We start from the raw sequence: 27,620 nt of genomic DNA on the forward strand, positions 1-27,620 counted from the left end.
TTTTGCCAAGAGAGAGTGGTTCTGAGTTAGCTTTAAGATATACTACCACCATCACCTTTCACATAAGATTTGGGTACATAAGGTTTCGTTTTCAGTTAGGGATTTGATCAGTAAAGCAGATCTTATCTGTGAGTCAGAGGAGAGAGCTCGGTTTTTCCCTCTCCCAGTGTTTTTCTACCTGCAGCAGCAAGTCAATACTTTGATCTCCATGTAGAGTCAGTGTTTGACAGGAATGAAGAACTTTGGCCCTCCAGATATTGCTGAACTGAAAATGCCATTGTATTTCAGCATCAGCTGGGGCTGATGGGAATAAGAGTCCAATACCTCAGCAGAGCCAGAGATTTCATTGCTCTGCCATAGAAAGTGCTTTCCTTTTTTGTAGCTTAACTCCCAGAATCCCCCAGCCAGGGTGGTTGGTAGTTCTAAGCTCTGATTACAAAACCTTTCTTTCTTTTTAACATCTTCTTTCAATTTTGACAGAACTACAGCCATACATGATAAAATAGTCTGCACAGCCAACAGCATTAAACCAGGCTGTATTCCCCAAGTGGTCGTAATGCACTAAAAATCAATACAAAATGATTCTCTCACTGAGCATGTTGAAATTAATAAAGCAGGAGGAAAACAAACACCGTTAAGTGACTTGCAAAATAAGAAGATAGGATGGAAGAAGGGGATCTAAAACACTTTTATCAATTTTGTCAGATTCCCTGGGGTACATTAACAGCCCAATCTTATCATGCATGTTTACTTAGCACTCAGTCCCACTGGGCTCAACGAAATTGGCTTTTCCTTAACAAGTGCTCTCAGTATGGTAGCCAACAGGCCTTATCCAGATACAAAGAACCTGGGCTCAGGCATTAGTCCTATGCATGTTTCCCAAATGAGCAGATAAGCCTTATTTCTGAATAATTGGGATTTTACTGCAAGGTTCAACAAAATCAGGGCATTTTTTTTCGCAATCACATCTTCCACTGGCTTTACTGAGGTGCAGCTATGGAGAGGAATGAAGGCTTGCTGCCCAAGAAGAATTCTGCCCCCCCAAATATCCCAAACAGGTAGCATTGCCATTATTTAAAACTGAGCGTTTCGAATGAGAATTTATGCATCCAAATAAAAATATCAGGCAAACTTGTCAAGGGGATTTGATTACAGCAAAGTTTCAAGGTGTATACCATTCGTCATTGTCCCATTCTCCGAAATGCTACAAATTTTTGGAGAGAAAGGAAACGTCATTCATTAAGGCAAAATTCTCATTTGGATAGGCAGTGCTCTCATTTTGTACCACTTCCCTGGGCTTATTTCTGCATGAAGATTCCTGGATGGATGATGTAAGTCTCACTGACCTCTAAATATGTTATTCCTAAAGTGAGGGGATTTATCATACCCTCCACATGTGGCTGGACTACAGTTCCCACTTTGCAGACAATTCCAACTAGTTGGCCCACCACAAGGGTCTTCCTCCAGGGGCAAACCAAGAATGGGCAACCTGGAATTCCCTGAACAGACTCAGAAGTGGAGTTTAGCAGATCAAAAGACAACCTGGAAGAATTTTAGAAAGCTACAGACAAAGCAGTTGCTGTTGCCCTGGTCTAAAACTATCTAGCAGCTTGTGATCCCTTTATTTTATCAGTTTTAGATAAACTATTTTATGTAATGCTTTTGACATGAAATAAATAATTATAATTGAGCTTGGATGCTGAGAGTTGCCATCTAACAACAGCTGAGGAAGATTCACATGCACCTATCTCTGCCCTAGAAAGCGAATTTATAACTTTAGCCTCAATCTTTTAGCTGGATTATGTATCCTCCAACATTTCATAGGTAAAAATCAGTTACTGTTTCTACCACACACACAAGCACACTGACTTTTTCATACAAGTATAAATTATTTAACAAAGTAGTACCTACTTTGGCATTACTTCTTTAACATAAAATGTATCAGAGGCAGAAATAACATAGAACAGCGCTAGATTCCTAAACTTAAAAAAATAGAATAGTTCAACATGTTTCTAGCAATTTTTAAATCCAAAACTAACAATATACATGTCAAATGAAACAACCAGGACAAGTAAACCTTATATAACAAGACAAAATTATTGCAAACCTTCTGGATACTGCTTGAAAGCGTCTTCCAAAATACACTAAACTGCACCTTTCAAACCATTTCTGGCTTGTCAACACTAAGCCAAACCTATCATAGGTTTTTCTTGGCAAGATGTAATCAGAGGGAGTTTGCTTTTGCCTTCCTCAAAGGATAAGAACTTGTGACATGCCCAAGTTTGCCCAATGGGTTTCTATGGCTAAGTAGGGATTTGAACCTGATAGTCTCCAGAGCTGTAGTCTAACGCTCAAACTACTACATCATGCTGGCTCAAGGAGGTTTTATTTGCTTTCCCATTTTCCTCTGTTTTGTTCTTATTGCATGCTCAATAAGGGGTTTGGGAGGCACCTGCTATTTAACTTGCCTGTTGTAGACAGACACTCCCATCTAGAATAAAATTACTACATTAAAATGATGTGTTCACTTATCTCAAGTTTAATTGCATTGTTTTCTTCTGACAGGCTGTTTTGTCAGATGCTTTGTTAACTAGGTTATGTTTGTGCATCGAGAATCATTGGCTGAGATTCCCAACCCCCAGAAGATACATCACTATGCCTTGCCAAATGTTTTAGTCTGCCTACTATATTAATCTAATCTGTAGCAGCCTGTTCTCAACCAGTTTGTCATTTAAGTTATTATAGAAATGTGAGGAAAAAATGTAGGGTTAGATCCAGATTTCTATCAATGGATCTACTTTAAATATCATTAACTTTGGAGTGAACCTGTGGGTTTTAAAGTGCTGCAACACTTTTTTTTTTGCTGTTGTTGACAATTTTGGGAAAGTAATAGCAGCACAAAACACAGGAAGCAACAGCAGTGTGTGAAACATAAGTGGAGCAGAGGAAAGATGGTTATGTCCTACATATTCCTTTACTTTTGGAACATGCAAAAATATGTACATGAATACGTACTGAGGTATGGCATATATTTTTTAACTGCTGCAAAACACACAGTGCATGCCTACCCCTTCAATAGAACTTTCTGGTAACCGTTTACAAGGCAGGAGTAGAGAACCTATAGGTATTGTTGGGTCCTGTTTCCCATCAGCCTCATCATAATGTCAGTGATTTTTGGAATTATAAAACTTTATTTATATCCTGCACCTATTTCCCCGAGGGGACTCAGGGCAGCTGTACAGTAACAACTTTTAGGGGAATCACTGGTTTTCTATGGGTGTAGCTACAATGTAAAATAAATGCAGTTTGACACCACTTCACTACCGTGGCTCAGTGCTACGGAAATCCTGGAAGTTGTATTTTTATGAATTTAGCATTATCTGCCAAAGAGTGTTGGTGCTTCACCAGACTAGAAATCCCAAGGATCTATGGCATTATAACATGGCAGTTAAAGATGTGCCAAACATCATTCCTTTTAAAGTGAAGATGCATCCCATGAAGATGCATGGCCTAACCTCTAGGTGTTGTGCAAGACAACTCTCATTATCTCCAGCCAACAGGTATGTTCAGAAGCCACCAGGCTATTCTTGTGACAGAGGGAAATGAACCCTGGAAAAGGTTAATTCATCTGTCTTGCCATGTTCATGCTGGCTGAGGAATTATGGGTGCCATCATTAAACAAAGTATTTTTTCTAAACGCTGCAAGATAAGAACTATCCCCAATAATCAGGAAATATCAAGCCACAATGGGACATGATTATTGCATCCAAGTACTGATAATTCTACTGAATTAGAGAAGTTTTTCATAGCTAATAGATTATATGTTGCTTTACATTTTTGGATTGCAGCTCCCATCAATGCTTGCAAGTATGGTCAACCCTAGAGGGCCACATATTCTTCACATGCGCCCTACCATAGCTGCAAAATGACTTTTTAAAAAAGTACACAGAAATCAGAATATTGATGACTTAAGTACTTGATCCTTCTTTGGATATATAATAACTATGTTTCCTTTGTGCCCACAAAGCAAGAACAGGTGATGGCTCATTCCCATTTTTAGAATGACAAGCTGATATTTCCAGTATTATGGGTGAATTTATTGGATCGACATCCTGGCAGCAACATACTATGTGACGTGGGACAACATCCCTCTCTTCAATATAGGCAATGTACACTTTGACTTAACACTGGCCATTGTGAATGAAATAATCCCTCTTTTAAAACTAGGACAAGAAGCATTATTTTGGGTGCCACCAACACTGAAGGAAAAATTAACTTGTACTAAAAACAGGGCTGAGTGGGTTGGGATGAACTGAGGTTTAGGGCTCTGCTTTTATGAAATTCCTTCCAGAATTAAATTTATCAGATCCAGCACTGTTGATCCCTTTAGAACGGTACTGAAGATGTTCTCCGAAGGGACAGCAGAGCGAGATCTGAAAAGAAGAGTCGTCTGTAATTATTGGACTGTTGGGAGACACTAATTCATTCCAGATATTGCCTTTTTTTTTCTTTGATGCTTATTTTTATAGTTGCCTTGTTTTGGTTTCTTTTATTGGCTTTGTTCAGTGTTTATTGTTGTTTTTATATGGCCCAAACTTCACTGAGAGTTTTGATGGGCAGAAAACAAAGCATATGTGTATTACCAGATATAAAATAAACTAGCTTTTTCTGTTCGGGGTCAAAACTAATCTAGAGATGAACGTTTATTCTCCCTAAGCAAGTCCGCCTCTGAGTATTCCTTAAGAAAACCCTATGGAACTCGTGGGGTTGCCATAAGTTGACAAGCAAATTGAATGCGCATACATACAGAAGCAAGTCAGTATTACATAATGGAAGCAACAAAAAAAAATCCAGATGAAAGAAGCTGCAGAATAGAGGCCTTTTTAGTGAGAACACTGATATGAATTGTTTTGTTAAGGAATGCATGATAAGCAGAAATTTAGTGGATAAAGAGTTTCTTAACATGTAATGAAGGGAAGCGGGTAGAGTGGCTTGAGCACTGGACTCTGCAAATCAGGGTTCAGTTCTCAACCTGCCCATGGAAACCCTCTGGGTGACACTGGGCAAGTTATACTCGCTCAGCCCTGGAAAAGTCTGTAGTAGGTTCACCTTAAGGTTGCCATTAATTCAGAAACGACTTGGGAGCACACAATAACAATGAAGGGGAGCACTTTAACAAACATTAATGAACTGTGTTTTCTTTAAGTGAAACAATTGTGGAAGGGATCACTTCTTAAAAGAAAAGGAGAATCAGCTGATTTTTTCCTGTGTTTTGCTAAGACAACGTTGCCTCCAGATACCCAGGCAAGTTAGTGTATAGCTGCACTTAATCGAAATCTACTCTGTAAAGTCAAGTGAGAATAAGAGCAGCTCCTGTACCTTTAATCATTCTGTAGGAGAGGGATTTTAGCAAGCTGTCTGTTACCTGGTAGCACAACAACCAATACTTGCTGAAATTTCCTATTCTACAGAGTCATTAAGAGTAAAGGAGCCATCTCCTCCAGTTTCCAACCAGGCAATCCTACATTAAAGTACCATGTATACTGGTGGTTAATAAAACTGGGGAAGGGGGGGGGGGGAAGGCAGAGATAGTGGCTGGATATGTACCCATCTGTAGATGACAAGAAAATAGTGTTGCTGTGTGTGTAAGGGTGTATCTACACTGTAGTATTAATGCCATTAGACACTAATTGCGTTGCTATGAGTCAAGGCTAAGAATCCTGGGAGTTGCATCTTCATAAGGTCTTCTGCAGAGAAGACTTTGTGAAGCTGCAACTTCCAGGATTTCATAGCCTTGAGCCTTGGCAATGCAAATAGGGCAGGTGCCTCACCAAATTACAATTCCCATGAATCTATAGCCTTGAGCCACAGCAGTTAAAGTGGTGTCAAATTGCATTAATTCTACAATGTAAATGCATATTAAAGAGAGAAATTGGGAGAAGGAAAAGATAGAAATGTTTTCACCCCTCAAGGCCAAAATGAACAGGTGTAAAGGGGTGGGGATGAGACTTTTTCTCTCTGAAATAAGAATTCTGCCTGAAATGAAATTTTCATCCAGACCTCAAATGTCTAGCATTGCAGAGAGACATTTTGCAAAATAATGGCTTCAAACTACAGGAAAGGAGATTCCACCTGAACATGAGGAAGAACTTTCTGACGGTAGAACCCTCTGCTCCGGTGTGTGGTGGAGGCTCCTTTGGAGGCTGGATGGCCATCTGTCGGGGGTGCTTTGAAGGCAATTTTCCTACTTCTTGGCAGGGGGCTGGACTGGATGGGCCATGAGGTCTCTTCCAACTCTATGATTCTATTTGCTATTGCTGTTTGTTATCTCCCCCTACCTACACGTTTTCTTTGGACACCTGAACTGCATTTCTTAATGGTCATCTGACAGTTTAAGTCATTCCAGTGCTAGAAATTTTGGACGGAAGTTAACTTTCATTTTTGAGGAGAAGGATTCCTATTTGGAAGGTCAATGCCTTCCTGTGTTCTTCTTACAGCTACACACTTGCTGAAACGACCAGGAGACAGAGAAAGACGGACAGCCTCGGGGCACCATGGCAGCAAAGTGTCAGGTTGTCAGTTTTGGTTTCTTGCTTGTTTTAAACTAAAGGGAGAAGAGGGAGACCTTTGGTTTGTTAGCCTACAAAATAGAAAAGTCTTCGGCCAGTAGGAGCAGAAGCAGCAACAACAACAAGGCAGTCTTGAAAGTGTCAAAGATTGCTTGTATAGGAAATGTTAGAATACAGGCTGTCCTCAAGTTACAAACAAGATAGGTTCTGTAGAATTGTTCATAAGTTGAATTTGTTTGTAATCCTGATCAGGTCCTTTTCAAGGTGTAACTCCAGTAAAACACACACATGCCTGTTTTGGATAACATAGGGAAGGGTCTGTGCCCCTGTTCAGAAGATTGCGCCTCATTTTCTGTACCTGCAATCATTGGATTTTGAAAAAAAAAATGGCTTGTTGTAGAAACAAGGATTGGTGATATAGCTTAAGTGGAAACACCTTTTCCCCATGACAACTCTTTCAGGAGTGAATTTTCCTTCTGAGGGGTAGATTTCTCACACTTCCTGTTGTCTCACCCCCGTTCTCAACTATAAATCATTTGTAAGCCAGATGTTTGTAACTCAGGGACTGCCTGTATTTGAGTATTTGGAAATATTTCATTTGCCTGACAGGCATGGCTGCATTGACCATGGTAGACCCTTTATGGCAGCGGTTCTCAGCCTGTGGGTCCCCAGATGTTTTGGCCTACAAGACAGCCCAGAAATTTCAATTGGTACAATGGGCAGCAGCCAGGCTCCTAACTAAAGCAAACTATAGGGAGAATACAATGCCCCTATTAAAACAGCTTCATTAGCTGCCGGTAAGTTGCCGAGCCAAATTCAAAATGCAGGTGATAACCTATAAAACCCTAAATGGTTCAGGCCCCGCCTATCTTCGCGATCGCATCTCCTTCTATGAACCAGTGCAAACTCTAAGATCCACCGAGGAGGCCCATCTCTTGCTCCCACCACTGTCACAAGTATGGTTGGTGGGGATGAGAGAGAGGGCCTTCTCAGAGGTGGCCCCCTGCCTCTGGAATGCCCTCCCCAGGGAAAGAAGAGAGGCCACATGCCTCTCCTCTTTTTGTAAGAGCTTGAAGACTTGGTGGTTTCACCAGTCCTTTGAGAATGACCAGTACTAGCTCCAGCCCCTAGCTACTGTTCAGAATCTGGCCCTTCACCCCCACCTATTACCCCGGACAGTTCCCCAATAGCCCCAGGAAATGAGCAGCCACAGGCCTCACTATTACTATGGTTGGGCCCGGTTATTACCCTTTACCCATTCCCCTGGCCCCCCATGTCTTGCTTTGCACTAGCCAGGCCATCTCAAATCGTCTAGGCCCTTTCTGAAATTCCGGCCCTAACAGTTAATCTTGGCATGAAATAATAGGGTAGGATTTGTTTTAATGTACATGTTCTGTGTTGATAATTTTGTGCCTATGTTTTGCTTACTCTGTATGTTTTTTGTGTTTTTGCTATTTGGTAACTGCCCTGAGTCCCCTAGAGGAGATGGAGCAGTATATAAATAAAGCTTTATTTATTACTAGCTGTACCCACCATACGTTGTTATGGCCAATCTCCGTCCCTCTTTCTCTCTCTCTTTCTTTCTTTCTCTCCTTCCTTCCCTCCTTCCTTCCCTTTTTCCTTCTCTCCTTCCTTCTCTACCTCATTCCTTCCTTCCCCTCCTTTTTTCTTTCTCTCCTTTCTTCCTCCTCTACCTATTCTTAGACTGTAACTCCCATCAGTCGTCCTGATTGATCTGTCTACCTACTATCTATCTCTTATCTAATCTATATATCTTACCTATCTGGAGGATTGCTCGGAGTTGCAGTCCAGGAATAGGAAATAGGAAATATGTATGGATTGAGATGCTCTCAAAGAAATCCAAGAAGAAGCAAATTTGCAGCTTGGAAGCAGAGCATTTGGAGCATCCTCCTCTCCTAAAGGGGATGCTGGTAGCTGTCATTTTTGCATATGCGATGTATTGTCATTTAGCTTTTTGGGGGTTTTAAGTCCTTTCCATTGTTTTTTGGGAGGGGTTTATGAGTGATGGTCACTCCTTGGGTTAGTAGGTGTCTTGTGGCCAGATTTGGTGGCAATTTGTCCAGTGGTTTTTGAGTTAGGTTAATCCCACAAACGAACATTACATTTTTATCTAATAGACTAGCTGTACCTGTCATGCATTGCTGTAGCCAACCTTCACTCCCTTTTTCCCTCCTTCTTTCCCTCCTTCCTTCCATCCCTCTTTTTTTTACGTTCTTCTTTCCCTTCTTCCTTCTTCCTTCTCTACCTGTTTCTTTCATCCCTTCCTTTGCTCTTTGGTTCCTTGTCTCTTTCCTTCCTTCTCTCCTTCCTTCCTTCTTTCCCTCTTTCTCTCCCTCCTTCTCTCCCTTCCTTCCTTCCTTCCTTCCTTCCTTCCTTCCTTCCTTCCTTCCTTCCTTCCTTCCTTTGTATATGTGTCTTGTGTGTATATATTTGTGTATATGTGTATATATGTGTTTTTGTGTGTATATATATATGGTTTTGCGCATGTGATGTAATGCATTTTTTGGTTTTTTGGCTTTTAAAATCTCTTCTGCTGTGCTTTTCAGTGTTTTTATGAGTGATGGTCACTCATTGGCCGGATTGGTGTATTGTGTCCAAATTTGGTGTCAATTCATCCAGTAGTTTTTGAGAGGTTAATCCCACAAACGAACATTACATTTTTATTTATATAGACTAGCTGTCCCCTGCCACGTGTTGCTGTGGCTTAGACTGTGTATATGTGTTTTGTGTGTGTGTATATATATGTGTATATTTGTATATATGTGGTTTTGTGCATGCATTGTAATGTATTTCTTTACTTTTGGGCTTTTAAAGTCTCTTCTGCTGTGTTTTTCAGTGTTTTTATGAGTAATGGTCACTCGTTGGCTGGATTGGTGTATTGTGTCCAAATTTGGTGTCAATTCGTCCAGTGGTTTTTGAGTTATGTTAATCCCACAAATGAACATTACATTTTTATTTATATAGACTAGCCGTCCCTTGCCATGTGTTGCTGTGGCCTAGTCTGTGTATATGTGTTTTGTGTGTGTATATATGTGGTTTTGTGCATGCATTGTAATGTATTTCTTTACTTTTGGGCTTTTAAAGTCTCTTCTGCTGTGTTTCTCAGTGTTTTATGAGTAATGGTCACTCGTTGGCCGGATTGGTGTATTGTGTCCAAATTTGGTGTCAATTCGTCCAGTGGTTTTGAGTTATGTTAATCCCACAAATGAACATTACATTTTTATTTATATAGATTATAACTCCCAAAAATCCCATCCAGTTTCAACTCCAGTTTTGGGAAGTTGAAGGCCAAAACACCTGGGGTAGAGAACCGCTGCTATGGGGGCCTTCAAACCAAAGAGAAGAACCCAGAAACAATGGAAGGATAACCACCAAGAATGGCTTAAAGGATTACTCTCGGATTAGGCGTTTTGAGAGATGCCTCCCTTTCTCCTTTTCCTTCCTGCCAGAATCAGAGGCCGTTTTCCCCTCCGCTGCTTTCTGGTGAGACATCACACCATCTGCGGTTTGCCTGTGCAGACTTCCTTTCGATGCGCTCCATTGTATTCTGGACATTGAAGCAGAAAGCATTTCTCTGTTTCAGACGCTCCGCTGTCACATCGATTACACAACGCTTGCCGCCACTGTGTAAAGTTTCCAAAGTGGGTGCCGAGCCCCACGTTGTCGACTAGGGGGCACCATCAACACACTATCAGACAATTAGTGCATCTCGGCTGTGGGTTTTATCAGGGTGTATGTGTGTGGAAAAATGTGAGGGTTATGTCCACATATTATTGGGGTTTGGGACTGAGGGAGCATGTTGTGGGTCGTGTGCGCACAATATTGTGTTTCGGGGCTGAGGAAGAAAGCGTTTCCCTGAGACTGACAATTTTGCCGCCTTTGGAGGTGAAAAATGTATTTGCGTGCATAAAAAACACATGACGCGACCTGAGGGGGAAGGGAGAGAAGGAAAGAGATGTGAGGGAGAGGGAGGCAAGAAAGAGGGGGGATCAAAAGGGCTTCGGCTGTGGGGAAATAAACCGAAGATGACAGGCAATAGAGACGTATTCGAAGGTTCGCACAGGCAATCTCTCTGTGTAGGTGAGGGTCTGCTAGGAAAGGGTCACAGGCCTCTCAGGCCTCAAAAAAACAGGCCTCTGTGGTCTCAAAACATCCCACATTCTTTGTTCTTTGCCTCTTTCCTTTAGCCTCCAATATGGAGAACCTGTTGCTGACAGAAATAAATTCAAAGACAGAGAAAGAGGGAGAGGGGAAGTTATGGCAACCCTATTGTTGTTGTTGCTGTGAGTCCCCCCTCTTTTCCCCTCAGCCAGGTGTTGCCATGGCAACCCAGCAACAACTGCTTTAGCGGCATTAATGTCAGGTAACTTAGCAGGCCAAGATAGATTGGTTGGCCCCGCCACACCCAGCAAAGCACACACACACACACAACGCACACTCTCACACACATGTATATGTGTGCCCAGAGAGGTGCCACTGCAGGGAGGCAAAGAAATGTGCCGGCTGCATCCAGCTGTGCGGCTGAGACACAGAAGAAGGCACACAACCATTGGTAACCAAGTAACAAGCCGTGAGTCACACAGGCACAGCACCAGGGACACACAAACACACACACGCCCAACTATGTACCTGCCAGCCAAGCGGGAACGTATGTGGTAAAACCCAAATCTGCACAACATTCACATGTCCTGTGTGATACACACAACTACACAGCTGCCTTCCCAACACCAAAACTCACAATATTTGTGTGACACACACACACATATACATATGACGTCACAACTGCCTTCCTAACATCATGTTTGTGGCAAAACGCACGTCTTTACTATCTACAGGCACCACAGATGTATACACAAATACACACAACCCCACACTTACCTACCAGTGTGTATGTATGTGGCAAAACTCCGAACGTATTCTCCCCTACGAACCATCAAGACCACTAAGATCGTCTGGAGGGGCCCTGCTCTCGGTCCCTCCGCCTGCACAAGCACGGCTGGTGGGGACGAGGGACAGGGCCTTCTCGATGGTGGCCCCTCGACTTTGGAACTCCCTGCCATTAGAGATCAGAACTGCCCCCTCCCTCATGATGTTCAGGAAACTAACAAAGACCTGGTTGTGGAACGCGGCATTTGACAACTGATTTAATTCTTTGCCCACATGAAAGGAGGATGATGAATGGGATTGTGATGGTGTTGGACGAGTTGGCTCTTTTAACTGGGATGATAATGTTTTAACGTGTATAGTGCTGATATTTTAACCGTGTAATGAAGTGGCATTGTGTTGTTATTGTATATTTTTTGTATGTTAACACATGTTGTGAACCGGTCCAAATCCCTCTTTGAAGGTGAGAGGGTCGGTATATAAAACCTCGAAATAAATAAATAAATAAATAAAACTCACATCTTCACAATAATTACAAATCCCATGTGATATGCACAACTGCACAGCTGCCTTCCCAACACCAAAACTCACAATATTTATGTGTGATATACACACACATATACACATGACGTCACAACTGCCTTCCTAACATCATGTTTGTTGCAAAACCTCACATCTTTACTATCTGCAGGTACCACAGGTGTATACACAAACACACACAACTCCACAGTTACCTACCAGTGTGTATGTATGTGGCAAAACTCACATCTTCACAATATTTGCAAATCCCATGTGATATGCACAACTACACAGCTGCCTTCCCAATAAGCATTACACATCAAAACTCACAATATTTATGTGTGATACACACACATGTACACATGACATCACAACTGCCTTCCTATGTTTGTGGCAAAACTTACATTTTCACTATTTACAGGTACCACAGGTGTATACACAAACACACATAACTACATACCTGCCTACCAAGCGTGTGTGTATGTGGCAAAACCCACATCTTCACAATATTTACAAATCCCATGTGATATGCACAACTTGCCTGCCTTCCGAAGAACGTCTCAAAACCCACATCTTCACAATATTTGCAGGTACCACTGGTGTATACACAAACACACACAATGACACAACTGCCTGCTAAATGTGTATGTACATGGCAAAACCCACATCTTCACGATATTTGCAGGACCCATCTAAGCACAAAACTACACAGCTACCAGAGCAACATGTATGTAGATAGAAAACATACTTCTCAACAATATGTGCAGGTCCTATGTGGTGTTAGACACAGTCTGTCTAACACACACACCAAAAAAACTATATACCTGCCTGCCAAGCATGTATGTATGTGGCAAAACTCACATTTTCACAATATTAACAGGTACTACAGGTGTATACACAAACACACATAACTACATATTTTGTATGTGGTAGCCTGCCAAGTGTGTATATATGTGACAAAACTCACATCTTCATTATATTTGCAGGTCCTATATGGTGGACACACACATCCAACTACACACACACACTCATATCTATATATCTATCTATCTACATGGCAAAAACTACGTCTTCACAATCTTTACAGGTCCTGTGTGGTGTACATACAAACATATGCAGAGAAAGAACAATACACCTGCCTACCAAGCATACAGGTATATGGTTAAAGTCACATATTCACAATATTGGCAGTCCCCACATGGTATAAACAGACATGCACACACACCAAATCACCCAGCTACTTGCCAGTTTGTATGGACATACTTATCTTCATAAGATTTATGGTACCACGTGCTGTATACACACACACACCCAGGTGCATCCTGCACAACTGCGTACATGAAGACGCAGCCACATTAATTCTGAATGAGGTCTCACATAAAAACGCAATTTAAGCGCAGTTAGCCATAAACAAACATGCTTGGCTGCACAAAACTACCGCACTATGCACCTAAAAAGCATTTGTCCCGAGGCACCAAGATAGGGGAACGCCCCTCTCGTGTTTGCAGAATCGCAAAATGAACAAATATAATGTGAAATGTGCAGCTAGCCTGTCCCCTGACAAAACAGCAATGCAAACAGGGATACATTCAGAAAGAGAAAGCGTATAAGAAGCAGGTGGTTACATTTGATGAAAGTACAAATTGAATGTTCCATTATGCATGCTGTAACACACCACCCCTCTTTCTTTTCCCCTCTTTGTTTTACTCTCACATACATATGTATAGATATGTTTTCATACTACAATAGAGTCTTGGTTATCCAGCCTTTGCTCATCCAACGTTCTGTATTATCTAACACAGTCTGTCTTCCACCCAGATCCACCGCTGTTTCAATGAACTGCGATGTTTTGGTGCTAAATTCCTAAATATGGTAATTACTACATAATGTTACTGTGTAATGAACTGGTTTTTCTGTCCATTTGTTGTAAAACATGATGTTTTGGTACTTAATTTGTAAAATCATAGCGTAATTTGACATTTAATAGACTTTTCCTTAATCCCTCCTTATTATCCAACATTTTCGCTTATCCAACGTTTATGTTGGATAAGCAAAACTCTACTGTATTGAAAAAACATACATTGATACCCAGCATAGGGATACTCTGACTTTTTGTTTTTTGTGTCTGGGGCAGCATGGCCGGTGTTCAGAGATTGTGGGAGTTGTAGTGCAAAAGATGTGGAGGGTCAAAGCTCTCTGCCTTTCCTATCAGCAGAAAGTGAAGATCTCTTTACATTCGTATTTTGATAATTTTACCAAAAAGGGACTTTTAAAGCCTGCATATATTTTGCTTTTAAATCTGTGTCTTAAATGGTTTTAATTTTATAGATTTGTTAATACTGTTTTAAATGTTACCATTTTATTTTAATTTGTATTTCATTTTATGCTGTCTTGAGTCACAGCTTTGCAGTCTAGGCAGGGGATGGATGGATACACAGACAGTGTGATATCGTGGTTTGAGGACCCTTCCACACAGCTGAATAAAATCCCACATTATCTGCTTTGAAATGGAATATATGGCAGTGTGGACTCAGATAACCCAGTTCAAAGCAGATATTGTGGGATTTTCTGCCTTGATATTCTGGGATGTAGGGCTGTGTGGAAGGACTCTGAGTGTTTGACTACAATTCCAGGAAACAAATGTTCCTCGCTCAGCCATAGAAATCCACTGAGCAAGTCATACTTTCTCAGTATCTGAGGAAGACAAAAACAAACTGAAGAAATCTGGTTAAAAATGCTATAAGTGAGAAATTACAAAAGCAAAGACACATTGACTACATGGCAAATGCAACCTATGACAGAGCACATCCCTTCTAAAAGAGCCCATGCTGTCTGCCCATATGTTTACAGACACACATGTATTCTTCACAGAGGCAAACCATTTAGTCAGCACCATCTGCACCGACTAGCATCAGTGAGGTTCACTTACACTTGTATTTTGCAGTACAAAGGACACAGTGGACACATTTGATATAGAAAAGAGCAAGCAACATGGAGCCATAACTCTTAAGATGAGCATGTCCTGTCAATGGGCAGGATGGGATTTTAAAAAGAACTCTGTGCCACCTAAAACTACATCTCCCATTCCTTCAAGCCACTCATGGACCCTAAAATTCATTTCCAACATATTGAAAAGGCACTGGGGGGCATTTTTGTGGGTTGTTCCTCTCTGTCCTATAACCTTTTGACATTTCCTTAAAAATCAAGGTGGCAGTTCTTTTATTTTTGTATTGTAATATACATTATTACTATAATTATTTTATAAATTATTTAAAATCTGTGGATCATCTGAACATGTTGAAATTTGGTATACTAACATAGGAAGATGTGTTCTACCGCTGTAGCAATTTTCATCAGGATTGGTCTAAAACTGAGGGAGAGAGAATCCCCAGAAATTTGTCCAGTGCCAGTCCTATATTGCGCATGCGCGTCCACCATTAACGAAGCGATTCAGAAGTTTCTGAAAGTTCCGACTTTTTTCAGAAAAAATTGGAAATGACTTCCGAATTGAGCCACCAGTGGCCCCTAGATCCGAAATGAGTTTTGAACCATTTTTTAAATCAACCAAGCCTAGTCTGGAAGGCAACATGTTCCCCATCGAATTTTAGAGTAGTGCAGGAAAATTGCACTCTTTCATTTGAGACAGCCAATCCTCTTAGTACCATAAAGAATAAGTGAGTTGAAGAGATGGAAGAGATCCCTTAATCCAGCGCTTCTCAACCTGGAGGCTGGGACCCCTGAGGGGGTCGTGAGGGAGTGTCAGAGGAGTCACCAAAGACCATCAGAAAACACAGTATTTTCTATTGGTCATGGGGGTTCTGTATGGGAAGTTTGGCCCAATTTTATCGTTGGTGGGGTACAGAATTCTCTTTGATTGCAGGTGAACTATAATCCCAGCAACTGCAACCCCCAAATGTCAAGGATTATTTTCCCTAAGCTCCAGCAGTGTTCACATATAGAAATATTGAGTATTCATGCCAGGTTTGGTCTAGATCCATTATTGTTTGAGTCCACAGTGCTCTTTGGATGTAGGTAAACTACAACTCCAAAACTCAAGGTCAATGCCCACCAACCCCTTCCAGTATTTTTGTTGGTCATGGGAGTTCTGTGTGCCAAGTTTGGTTAAATTCCATCATTGGTGGAGTTCAGAATGCTCTTTGATTGTAGGTGAACTATAAATCCCTACAACTACAACTCCCAAATTATAAAATCAATCCCCTCCCCAACTCAACCAATATTCAAATTTGGATGTATTGGGCATTTATGCAAATTTGATCCTGTGAATGAAAATACATCCTGCAGATCAGATATTTACATTACGATTCATAATAGTAGCAAAGTTAAAGTTATGAAGTAGCAACGAAAATAATGTTATGGTTAGGGGTCACCACAACATGAGGAACTATATTAAGGCTTTTTGGCATTAGGCTATCTAGTCCAATCTATAGCACAATGGAGGAACTCCACTGAGAGCATCAAATCAGGCTTCAGAAATCCCATCCATTTTCAAAAGCAGGTTGCCCTATTGGTTTTGATGCTGGTGGTGATGGTCTGCCTTTCCAGAAAAGCAATCCTCAGCCTCTTCAAGCTCATAGAAGATTATTCAATCGTCTTTTGAATCAATCGCCCATTTTCCCCAGAAGAAGTGCTCTTGCATGCTAGCAGGGTGATAAATCTGCTCTATGCTTGAGTCCAGATTTTGGAGGAATTGTCTAAGGTACTAGATTCTGTCCCCAAAATAGATTTAGAACATTGAATAGTTCATAAAGTTTAGACTAAAATACAAAGTGGCTGACATGAAAGCAACCAGCTGTCACCTAAGACATTTTGAGGCTTCAAGAAAAAACAGTCAATGGACTTTCTTCCTCCTTACTACCACTTTTGTGGCCCAAAGTCCATTCTGTCCAAAGCCAGTTAGGTCGCTTGGTACCTAAGGCAGAAAGAAAATCACACAAGCCACTTTTTCTTGGAGGAAGAATACACTGGCATTAAATAAAGTATTTGTGAAATTGATGCCATTTTGTAATATCCCAAATCAGCTGCTCGAGGCAGCCATTTCATTCACACTAATGAGAAGCAGAGATTTACTCTCAGCTGTCCTTCTCTTTCCTATCCCTTTGGTGAAATTTTACACTGTTAAATTAATGCAGTTTGACACCACTTTAACTAGCATTGCTTGATGCTATGGAAAAACGGGAGTTGTTGTTTTATAAATCTTCAGATTTCTCTGCCTAAGAGTGCTGGTGCTTCACCAAATTACAAATCCCATGATTTCAGAGTGGTGTCATGCTGCATGGCTTCTACTATGTAAATGTACCTCTTGCTTTCACTCGTAAGAAAAATGCTATATTTTCATGGTACGAATACACATATATCTCACTGCTAAATATTGCTTTTTTCTACATTTAGATGGAAATATATGTGGTAACAAAACAAGGAAAATATTCTTTTGACTGATTTAGTATCCAAAGAGAATGTAGCAGACATCATTGATGAATGTGTAGGATCAGAAACCCTGTTTTAAATGTGTTCTAAAAATAATACTGTTATTTAATTATTTCTTTTTTTTACTTCTTTAACTTAATCTTAATTTTAAATTACTATAAGGCTTATTGAATTCCATCTGGGAGAAAATGTGTGTGTGTGTGTGTAGATATTCAATCAATAATTAAATAGAATTTTCTCACTAATCCCAATCCTACTTTTAATGCTTCTATTATCCATCTCCCATTATAGCCTAGCAATTATTATTGAGCCATAGTCTCTTCCCCCCTCTGATCTGCACTTGTCAGACCACACCTGGAATACTGTGTCCAATTCTGGGCACCAAAACTGAAAGATGTTGACAAGCTGGAAAGTGCCCAGAGGAGGGCAACTAAAATGATCAAGCATCTGGAGAATAAGCCTTATGAGGAGCAGCTTAAAGAGCTGGGCATGTTTAGCCTGAAGAAGAAGAAAGCTGAGAGGAGACATGATAGCCATGTATAAATATGTGAGTGGAAGTCATAGGGAGGAAGGAGCAAGTTTGTTTTCTGGTGCCATGGAGACTAGGATGCAGTGCAACAATGGCTTCAAACTACAGGAAAGGAGATTCCACTTGAATATGAAGAACTTCCTGACTGCAAGAGCTGTTCAGCAGTGGAACTCTCTGTCCCAGAATGTGGTGGGGGCTCCTTCTTTGGAGGCCTTTAAATGAATGCCGGATGACCATCTGTAGGGGGTGCTTTGAATGTGATTTTCCTGCTTCTTGGCAGGGGGTTGGACTGGATGGCCCATGAAGTCTTTTCCAACTCTATTATTCTATGTTTCATTGTATAGTGATCAAAGCTTGAAGGGTCTCCCTCACTTAAAGTTTTTAGAATGCAGAATCCATGCTGGCCAGGGAGTCTGGGTGTTATAGTCTAAAAAAAATGAATTTTTCATCCTGTGAGAATGGTGTTGGGAGTACATGCACCTTTTAGCTCCTGGACACCATTGTGATCTCTACTCTTTCTAGGCTCACAATCTTGTACGGCTTGAATCCACTGGACTAAATATTGAATCAGTTTGCTTCCATCTCAGGCTGAAGATGTATAGAAGATTGTATCCTAAGAGGCACAAGTCATTTGCAAGCACAAGGTCAATGAAATATGAAAGTCGCTGGGGCTAATCTAATTCTCTTCCCAAGGCAGCTCAAGGACCAGAAGAGAAGGGTCATTGTGCAGCACCTTGGGGAAATTCGAAATCAAACTGAACTTTAAGCAGAAAGAGAATATCCATCATTGAGGAAGGGAAGTCAGATCATGAGGGCACATCTGTATAGCTGCCCTGTCTTTTTAACACTTTTGACTCCTGCCTTCAGTACTTGATGAACTCTGCAGATAATTTCTCTTGGGTTTTCCTTTTGTTTCCAGCAAGCTTTTACCTTCCATTCTAAAAATCACGCTGATATTTGCAGCTACCCATTTTGTAGTTTCAGGCTTTTAAAAAGCCACTTCGAGTCCCAAAGCAAAGTATCAATCAATCAAACAAGCAAACAATGTTGCTTTCTACATAGGTTCACCACACAACCTTTCACATAATCACCATCTCTTAAGTGAAACATAAACAATTTCTCTTGGGAACATTTCAAGTGGGTCTGAAAAAACCGTGCACATACAACACACATTTCCTTTGTCCCACAGTAATTTCCAGTTTAAACAGCTTTGTGGGTTTTTCAGACAATCTCCAAACCTGCAAAGCTGCTTACCAGAAGCAAAACTGGGATGAGTGTAAGTGCTATAAATTATGAAGCTTCTTTCAAACTGATTCCAACTTTCTAGACAACAGCAGCATCCACAACAAATTATTCTCTTGTTTGCAAGCAGCATGGGATAATACTACTTGTTTACCTTACAAGATTTTTGTACAGGTTACAGAACCAATGCTACATGAAGCACTTTCGGTACCATGACGTGTGCTTAAAGCACTGGTATAAAGTGCTTGTAACCTCTACTGTTCACTATTTTTGTTTTCCAAAATCAATTTCTGGTCCAATTTGATTTCCATCCCCCAAAAGAATTTAGCTATCTAAACTTTAAATCCTCCCTTCTAGAGTTATCCATTACAGAAACCTGCAGTGACACACACAGACACAGACAGGAAGAGCTTATTTCCCCAACCTCTTATAGCATCGTAGTCCAGCAAGCTCAATTATGTGCACTTGGGGGGGCATGGATTTTGCAGCTTGTGCTTGCAGCAGTGTTACCATTTTGGGGGGGGGGGTGTTGGGAAGGGGTTAAGAAAAAGGCAGCCCAGGATCATTCTGCCTTATATAGTTTGTCTTGGATGAATTATCTGTGAATTGGATTGCTGTGAGTTTTCCAGGCTGTATGGCCACGTTCCAGAAGCATTTCCTCCTGACGTGGGTGAAATGTCAGGACAGAATGATTCTGGAACATGGCCATATAGCCCAGAAAACTCACAGCAACCCAATGATTCCGGCCATAAAAGCCTTTGCCAACATATCTGTGAATTCTACTCAACGACATGAAATGTTCTAATAGATAATTCACACATGAAAGAGAAGTGCAGCCTCACAGACACCTTGGACAGCACACCAATTGAAGGTAGAGGTTGCAATCATTACTTTCTGGGGTTGTAACTCCCAGAAGCCTATCTGGGATATTCTGAAAATGACATGGCCAAGTTCAGGTTTGAGAGGCCCTGTCCTGGACTCCATCTACATTGTAGAATTATAATGCAGCTTGACACTACTTTAACTGTCATGGCTCAGTGCTGTGGAATTCTAGTAGTAGTTTGGCGAGGCACCTTGCATAGTTAAAGCAATGGTATTCCCCGTAGTAACCTATGGATGTGAGAGCTGGGCCATAAGGAAGGCTAAGCAAAGGAAGATAGACGCTTTTGCTGGAGGGAAATTCTGAGAGTGCCTTGGACTGCGAGAAGATCCAACCAGTCCATACTTCAGGAAATAAAGCCTGACTGCTCATTGGAGAGAAGGATACTAGAGGCAAGGATGAATTACTTTGGTCACATAATGAGAAGACAGGAAAGCTTAGAGAAGACAATGATGCTGGGGAAAATGGAAGGAAAAAGGAAGAGGGGCCGACCAAGGACAAGATGGATGGATGGTATCCTTGAAGTGACAGGCTTGACATTGAAGGAACTGGGGATGACAATGGCCGACAGGGAACTCAGGTGTGGGCTGGTCCATGAGGTCACGAAGATTCGGAAGTGATTGAATGAATAAACAACAAGAAAAAAAAGTTGGTGAGGCACCTGCATTCTTTTGCACAGAAGATTAAAGATCCTATAAACTACAACTCCCAGGATTCTGTAGCACTGAGCCATGGTGATGAAAGTACTGTCAAACTGCATTAAGTCTACAATGCAGATGTGCCCATCTTTTAAGGACCACATATGTCTGTTTTCGACATAGAAACTGCAGCCCCATTGCTTCCGTCACCTGAAATGATCCCCTCCCTTGACCTAACGGCAGGACCAGCCTTGCAGACATGCGAACCATCACAACCTGTTTTTTTTGGGGGGGGGGGGGGTGATGCGTGGATGGAGGGTATGAGGACATGCAGAGCTGAAACAAACTTAGTGTTCTGGAGGATGATGTGATTACTTCCCTCCGCACTGCTGCTAATTTTATAAACTGTTATGATCTCCTCACTAAGTTGTCTCCCGCCATCCCAACGCTCTAACCTAAACAGCCCTGGAATCCAAAGTTTTTCACACTCCATATGTGGTGACGCATGTTCTTTGCGGCAGATAAGGCCTTGTGTTCAACCTCCTGGCTTCTCCTACCACGTCGGGCGCACTCTTAGCCAAAGTGTGAACGCAGCTGTACCAGGGCAATTGACAGTCAGCCTTTTGCTGTTTCTGGCGCGAACAAGCTTGTCGTTAAGCGTAGAGCCAAACAGTGTTTGTAGCATGTGTGGGTTACTGCTAAGAAGAAAGACCAGTGAGAGCAGGGCAAGGCTGTCCCTGCCATTAGGCAGAGGGAGGCAATTGCCTCAGTCTCACAGCAAATGCTGGACAGGGCATCAGGGCATGGGCAAACTTTGGCCCTCCAGGTGTGCTGGACTTCAACTCCCACAATTCCTAACAGCCCATGAGCTATTTTAGACCCCTGGTTTTTCCTCTCTTATGGAGGGCAGAGCAGTGTGTGTGAAATGGTCTGTCTTGCTCCCCTGAAAGTAGTCTCTTGTCCTTGGGCATAATGGAAGACACTTTTCCATCACAGAGAAAGAAGCAACATTCAAATGCTAGTCCAATTGATTTGGTGCTGTACATGCAATAGGAGGGGTGCCATCTTGTCCTTTAACTCTGGCATCAAAATGTCTGGATCCAGTCCTCTCAAACTAAGTGTTTTCTAACCTGCAATTAAGAAATCTTGGGCTAATGAGGATATAGGATTTATGTGGAAGGACTGCCTTTTCCTTTCCATTTCTGTAGTCAGAACACATTCTGCAATTTTAAATGCATTTCTTTTTCACAGGGATCCAATTGGTGGAGCAAAGTGCCAGTTAAAAACCTCAAAACCGGTTGACAAAGGTTGCATCCAGATTGAAGAAAAAGATCAGAAAGGTTTTGTTCTGGCTCTATTTTGGAGATCCATACATGTTTAATTTATCCCAGAATATTTTCTGTCAGCTGCTGGTACGATTGGAGACTTTTTCTACCAGCTCCCCAGGTCGGCTTATTGTAACTCGCTATAAAATCAGAAAGAATAGGAACAAAAGGTGGGATGTTTCAATAACTCTGTATGAGCCTATAGTCGGCTCATTCTCACTCTTGATTCTTGATAGACAAGACTCTGAGATCTGAGATAATTGGTAACACCCCCCCCCCCAGTTTAGTTTTTCCAGTATTGTTTTCTGAATGTAGAATGAAGAGCAGCCATTCAATTTTGGGGAGCACAGAAAAATGGAGGGGGGGGGGTCATTTTTTCTTCCCTCATTCCCAAACACAATCCACACTCCTTTTTGAGAAAGAAGTGAGAAGAGGCATGTGGTGGGGAGGGGAGGAAAAGGTGTGGAGAGCAAAATTAATTTTCACCTAGAGTGACAAAAGAGCTTAAGCTGGCTTGGAGCATGAATGAGCTCAGCGCCTACTTCCAAAACTGGCAAGCCTGAGTTCATCACAATCCTCAGAGAGGGAAGAGAGAAAGAAAAACGACAAACACGATCTTCTTTTATGTAGAAGGATGCTGTGTGAGACTTGCCTGAGATGCCCAAGAGAGTTGGAGGCATGCCTGGAGGATCGTTTGCTTCTTGGCAATTTGACAGGAGAAGACTCTCCTAATTCTGCTGTTGCCGATTCCAGGTAAGTGACCTGCACAGGTAGCTGTTCAATTCACCTTTTGCACAGCAGAAATCAATTGAAGTAAAGATCTCTATGGAGATGTTCCCACATTGCTTAAGTCCTAGTTGATGTGCAGAGAAGGAAAGTGGTGACATTTAAGGATGCCCTGCTGAAATTGAATTAATGTTAACATCTAAAGGCTTGGTGTTGGACCTGTAGCACAAAGTGAGTAGGAGTTGCTACTCAAAGCAGAATCCTGTTGGATTAGGCCAGTGGTTCTCAACCTTTGGGCCTTCAAGTATTTTGGATGTCAACTCCCAGAAATCCCAGCCAGTTTACCAGCTGTTAGGAACTGTGAGAGCTGAAGTCCAAAACACCTGGAGACAAAGAGGTTGGGAACCACTGGATTAGGCCAAAAGCCAGTTTGGTCCCTGTTTCCCACAAAGTCAAGGCAGATGCATCAGGGGAGCCTAAACGCTGAACATAAAGGCATTAGCCTTTCTTTGCTGCTAGTATTCAGTGATAGACTGCCCCAGGATATGGAGGTTCAGTTTAGCTATTATTTTCATAGTGACGAATAGAACCTTTGAAATGATTGCTTTTCATGTATCTCAAACTCGCCATAAAAGATACCTGTGCCAGTGACTATCCATTTCCTTGTCCTTGTGACAACAAATTCTGTGAAGCAACAATCGAGTGTTTTATTTTGTGTGTCATGAATTTGCTGCCAGTCAGTTTGCAGCTCCATTATTATGGAAAAGAGAGAAATCTCTCTTCCACTCTCTCTCTCTCTTCCAAAGCACCCTGTGATCTTATCCTCTTTCTGAGCGATGTTAATTTAATCCATGGGCTTACAACATGCATTCATGCAGCATAACACACACACACAGAAGGATGTGTGTGACACACACACACAGATTGTATAAAAATAATTTTGCAGCATATACTCAGGGTCATTCTCAACAGAGTGAGGCAGTTGCCTCAGGCAGCAGAAGCTGAGGAAGAGTAGCTCTAGGACTATTGGAGGGCTGATCCATGTGTCCCAGGTAACCTGGTCCTTGTGCCTCTTGGTTAGTCTTATCTCTTAAGGTGAGATGGAAAGTGGTCTCCCATCACCAGTGCTGAAGAAAAATACATCTGCCCCAACAACATCTACTGATTAAATAGGAATGGGAGTTGTTGTGTTTTCCAGATCAAGCAGCGAAATGGCTTGGGTTAGTCCAGAACATGCTCAAGTCCTCTTAATAGGCTATTGCTTTAAGACATTTCAATCTCCCTTGAACACACTTTTGTTTAGAAAAGCTGAAAAAGAGATTTGCTGATCCTCCTTATACATCAAGGATTTCTGACACACCGATTTGAATCTACACGGGGAAATTTTCAAGAACAGAAGATTTGTGTGGGGAATTGGGAGATTTTGGCTTTTTTGCATATCCAAAAGCTTCGGCAGTTTGAAATGAAGATGTTCGTGCACACGCACACACAAAAATGCAAATGTTATTTGATTTAATGACTCCATTAGATGTTATTTATGCTGCACAAATCCCACAGAGCTACAGCAGAAGCAGCAACAGCTTCTTAGAAGACAAGGTCAGTTTGGTATTCTGTTCTCCCCATTGCAAAATAATGTTATCGAAAGGTTGTTGGAGTGAGACTGGTGTGAAAGTCATGGGCAGTTAGGAGAGGTATAATATAGGTCCTTTGATAGATGGATGAGCAAGGAGAGTATGGGGTAGGGAAAAGGGCTCGCATTTTAACTATTGGGAACATGTCATGCATCTCCCAAAAGCTTCTTAACCTAACCTCAAAGACTAGAAATTGCCAGATGCGGAGCAGATTTCCCAGACACTCCTGCTGACTCCACAGTTCGGTTTTGTGATTGTGCTTCTGCAGTCCTTGGATAGTTCCAATTATTCTGGATTTAGTAATTCCATTTAGTTTGTAGTAAAAGAGTGCCTGGCTTTTCTACACAGAAAAAGCGATTTGCATGTACCATATTTTTTCTATGCTAAGATACAATCAATTGTAAGGCGCGGACTAATTTCAGTACCACAGCTGAAAAAAGAGCTTCATCTATTTCTCTAAAAGATGCACCCCATTTTTACAGATGTTTATATGGGGAAAATGTGAGTCTCAGAAACACAGAAATACAGTATATGGTAAATGTATGCCAAATGTTCACACAATGTAAACAGGAGCACACAGACAGGCACAGTGGGAAATTGAAAGTTTGTGCAAATGTGCTAGAAAGAAACACATAACTTGCTTGCATGCACAATCATGCCACACAGTGGTGCTCAAACATGTATGCCTACATCTGTCCATTCATAGGAGATGGGTATGAATGGCATGCACATAGAAATTTGCCCAGGGTATCCATCTATTAATATGTATATGCCCAAAGGCACACAGGCAATGCACTCCTACTAATAATAAGACACAAAATATGAATTAGTGCACATCAATGCACTTGTAGACATCCATGTAGCCGGTATACCTTTAACCAACGCAGAATAGTCAGCTTCCAGAATATTATCATTTTATCTTCCCCCTCTCTCACACACACTTTTGAATATGAACTACTTTTGCGGATCTCTCTCTCCCTCTCTTTCTTACACAAACACACACACACTTTTGTGTGTATACTACATTTGCCAATCTCTCTGTCTCTTTCTTACACACACACTTTTGTGTATGCATGACATTTACTGATATCTCATTCTCTCACACACACATACACACACTTCTGTGTATGCACTACATGTACTGATCTCTCCGTCTCTCTCACACACACACTTTTGTATATGCACTACATTTACTGGTATCTCTTTCACTGACACACACACACTTTAATGTATACACTACATTTGCTGATCTCTCTCCTACACACACACACACTTCTGTGTATGCACTACATTTACCGATCTCTCTCTCTTTCACACACACACACTTTTGTGTATTCACTACATTTACTGATCTCTCTTTCACAAACACACTTTTGTGTATGCACTACATTTACTGATACCTCATTCATTCACTCACTCATACACACACACTTTTGTGCATGCGCTACATTTGCTGATCTCTCTATTACACACACATATACACACTTCTGTGTATGCACTACATTTACTGATCTCCCTCTCTGTTTCTCTCTCTCTTACACACACACTGTTGAATAGACACTACATTTACGAATCTCTCTCTCTTCTTCCTCCTTCTTTCACACACACAGAGAGAAAGAGAGAGAGAGAGAAAGCTGTATTGTCAATTTCTACCTTTGTCTCTGTGTGAGTGAGACAGAGATAAACACTCAAATATGAGATAGTGAGGTTGTACAAAGCCACCAGTCACTTAAGTGCACCAATTACACCGAATGGATTATTAACGATCTTGTCCTGATTGTATTCATATGCAAAGTACATTTCTCTTCTGTCATCCATGTGGCCAGAGACTCTTACTTATTGCTCTCAATTAATACAAGTCAAGCCCGTTTACTTTCACAGTGCAATCTCTTGCTTCCAGTCCAGGAGAACCAGCCTCTTGCCACACATGGTCACGCTTATGCCTTTCCCTCCCTGGTCCCAAAGATATCCCTCAACTTTCCAGAAATCTACATTGAAGGGTAGAAATAGTTGCGCCAGGGTCCATATGACAGCTCGTATTACTCCCATTTCACCATGAAATCCCCGGGCACATTACCCCTGATCATAGACAGCATGCATTCCCGCACCACATTCTCTGGTCACAATCTTAGTGATGCCCTATCCTTGCATCCCAGCCTTAGTTCCTCCATCCTTTGGTTCCACTCCTGATTCCTGCCCCAAAGAGAGAACTCCCATCCCTTCACCCTCACCCATATCCTACCTGGGGAGGAGAGCTGGCTGTCCCTCCCCCACCTGGGGCTGTCTTGTCTGTCTGCCTGGGTGTCCACGTTACAGCTTGCCACAGGGCACAGACTCCTCGGCAGCTCGGGATGGCTTAGCCATGGCACAGGACTGGCTGCCTGCCTGCCTCTGTGCTCCCTGGCAGAGAGTCTGAGCTTTGCCTGCACTGGCAGAGAGCCCAAGTAGCGGAAGGCAGGGGCGGGAGCACTGCTGGGGGGGGGGGGCATGGAGGGAGGAGAGACCCAGAAACACATGGAGAGCCCAAGGCTGGGGACATGTGAGAGAGGGAGAAGGAAGTAAATAAAGAGCAAGAACATGCAAAAGGGGGAGATGGAGAAAACCTTTCAGAGCCATGCATGTCTTTTTACTGTGTGTGAGTAACGCAGGCATCCCCCTCCCCATTTGCACATGTGATGGTGGCATTTTAAAACATAGTGGCTGCTTACCTGCCTTCCTATGGGGCTGTGCTGTGTCTCTCCGGCACTACTGTCTCTTCCCTCTGTTGAAGCAGGCTTTTCTTTTGACTATGGGTTTCTATCAGCGTGTGGAGCTTTTATGTATTGGTAAGCATTTCTAGAGCTTCCCGAGGAAGCCTTCAGTTGGATTATCTTCGATCACAACTGCAGATGATCAAGGAGCACAAGACTGTTTTTTTTTTTTTTAAGTTGAGAGGTTTAGGTGGCTTCCCACTCAAAAGTGATCTATGTGTGAGAGCGAGAAATTTTTCATGTCTAAGGGAGAGTTTCTTGCCCCATTTGGGATCTGGAAGGTGTCTCATCTGCCTTCACAGTATCAGGGACTGTCAAAACTATAAGGAAGCTTTGTAAAGCATTGATGTATGCTTCTATAGAATGTATATTTCGCCTGAGCAGGGTTTATTTCCTATCCTTAGGAATAGAAAAAAGGTTTCTTTTAAAATAAGATTTGTGTTGTTGTGGCATCTATAAAT

General features: G+C 41.8%; 1 protein-coding gene across 2 annotated transcripts in view; it reads right to left on the reverse strand.

Annotated features, from left to right (window-relative positions):
* LOC132767618 (caM kinase-like vesicle-associated protein) overlaps nucleotides 1-27,233 on the reverse strand; it is a 63,088-nt gene extending 35,855 nt beyond the window's left edge. Inside the window, exon 1 of one of the 2 annotated variants that reach the window (XM_060762770.2) lies at nucleotides 27,118-27,233. The gene's annotated coding sequence lies outside the window, so the exon portion shown is untranslated. Of the gene's footprint in view, nucleotides 1-26,651; nucleotides 26,853-27,117 lie in introns of those variants that run through there. The other variant, XM_060762769.2, reaches the window with a different exon arrangement.
* Between the last annotated feature and the right edge of the window lie 387 nt (nucleotides 27,234-27,620).

Source organism: Anolis sagrei, chromosome 2 (assembly GCF_037176765.1).
Source record: "Anolis sagrei isolate rAnoSag1 chromosome 2, rAnoSag1.mat, whole genome shotgun sequence".
In the NCBI taxonomy this organism is placed as follows: Eukaryota; Metazoa; Chordata; class Lepidosauria; order Squamata; family Dactyloidae; genus Anolis; species Anolis sagrei.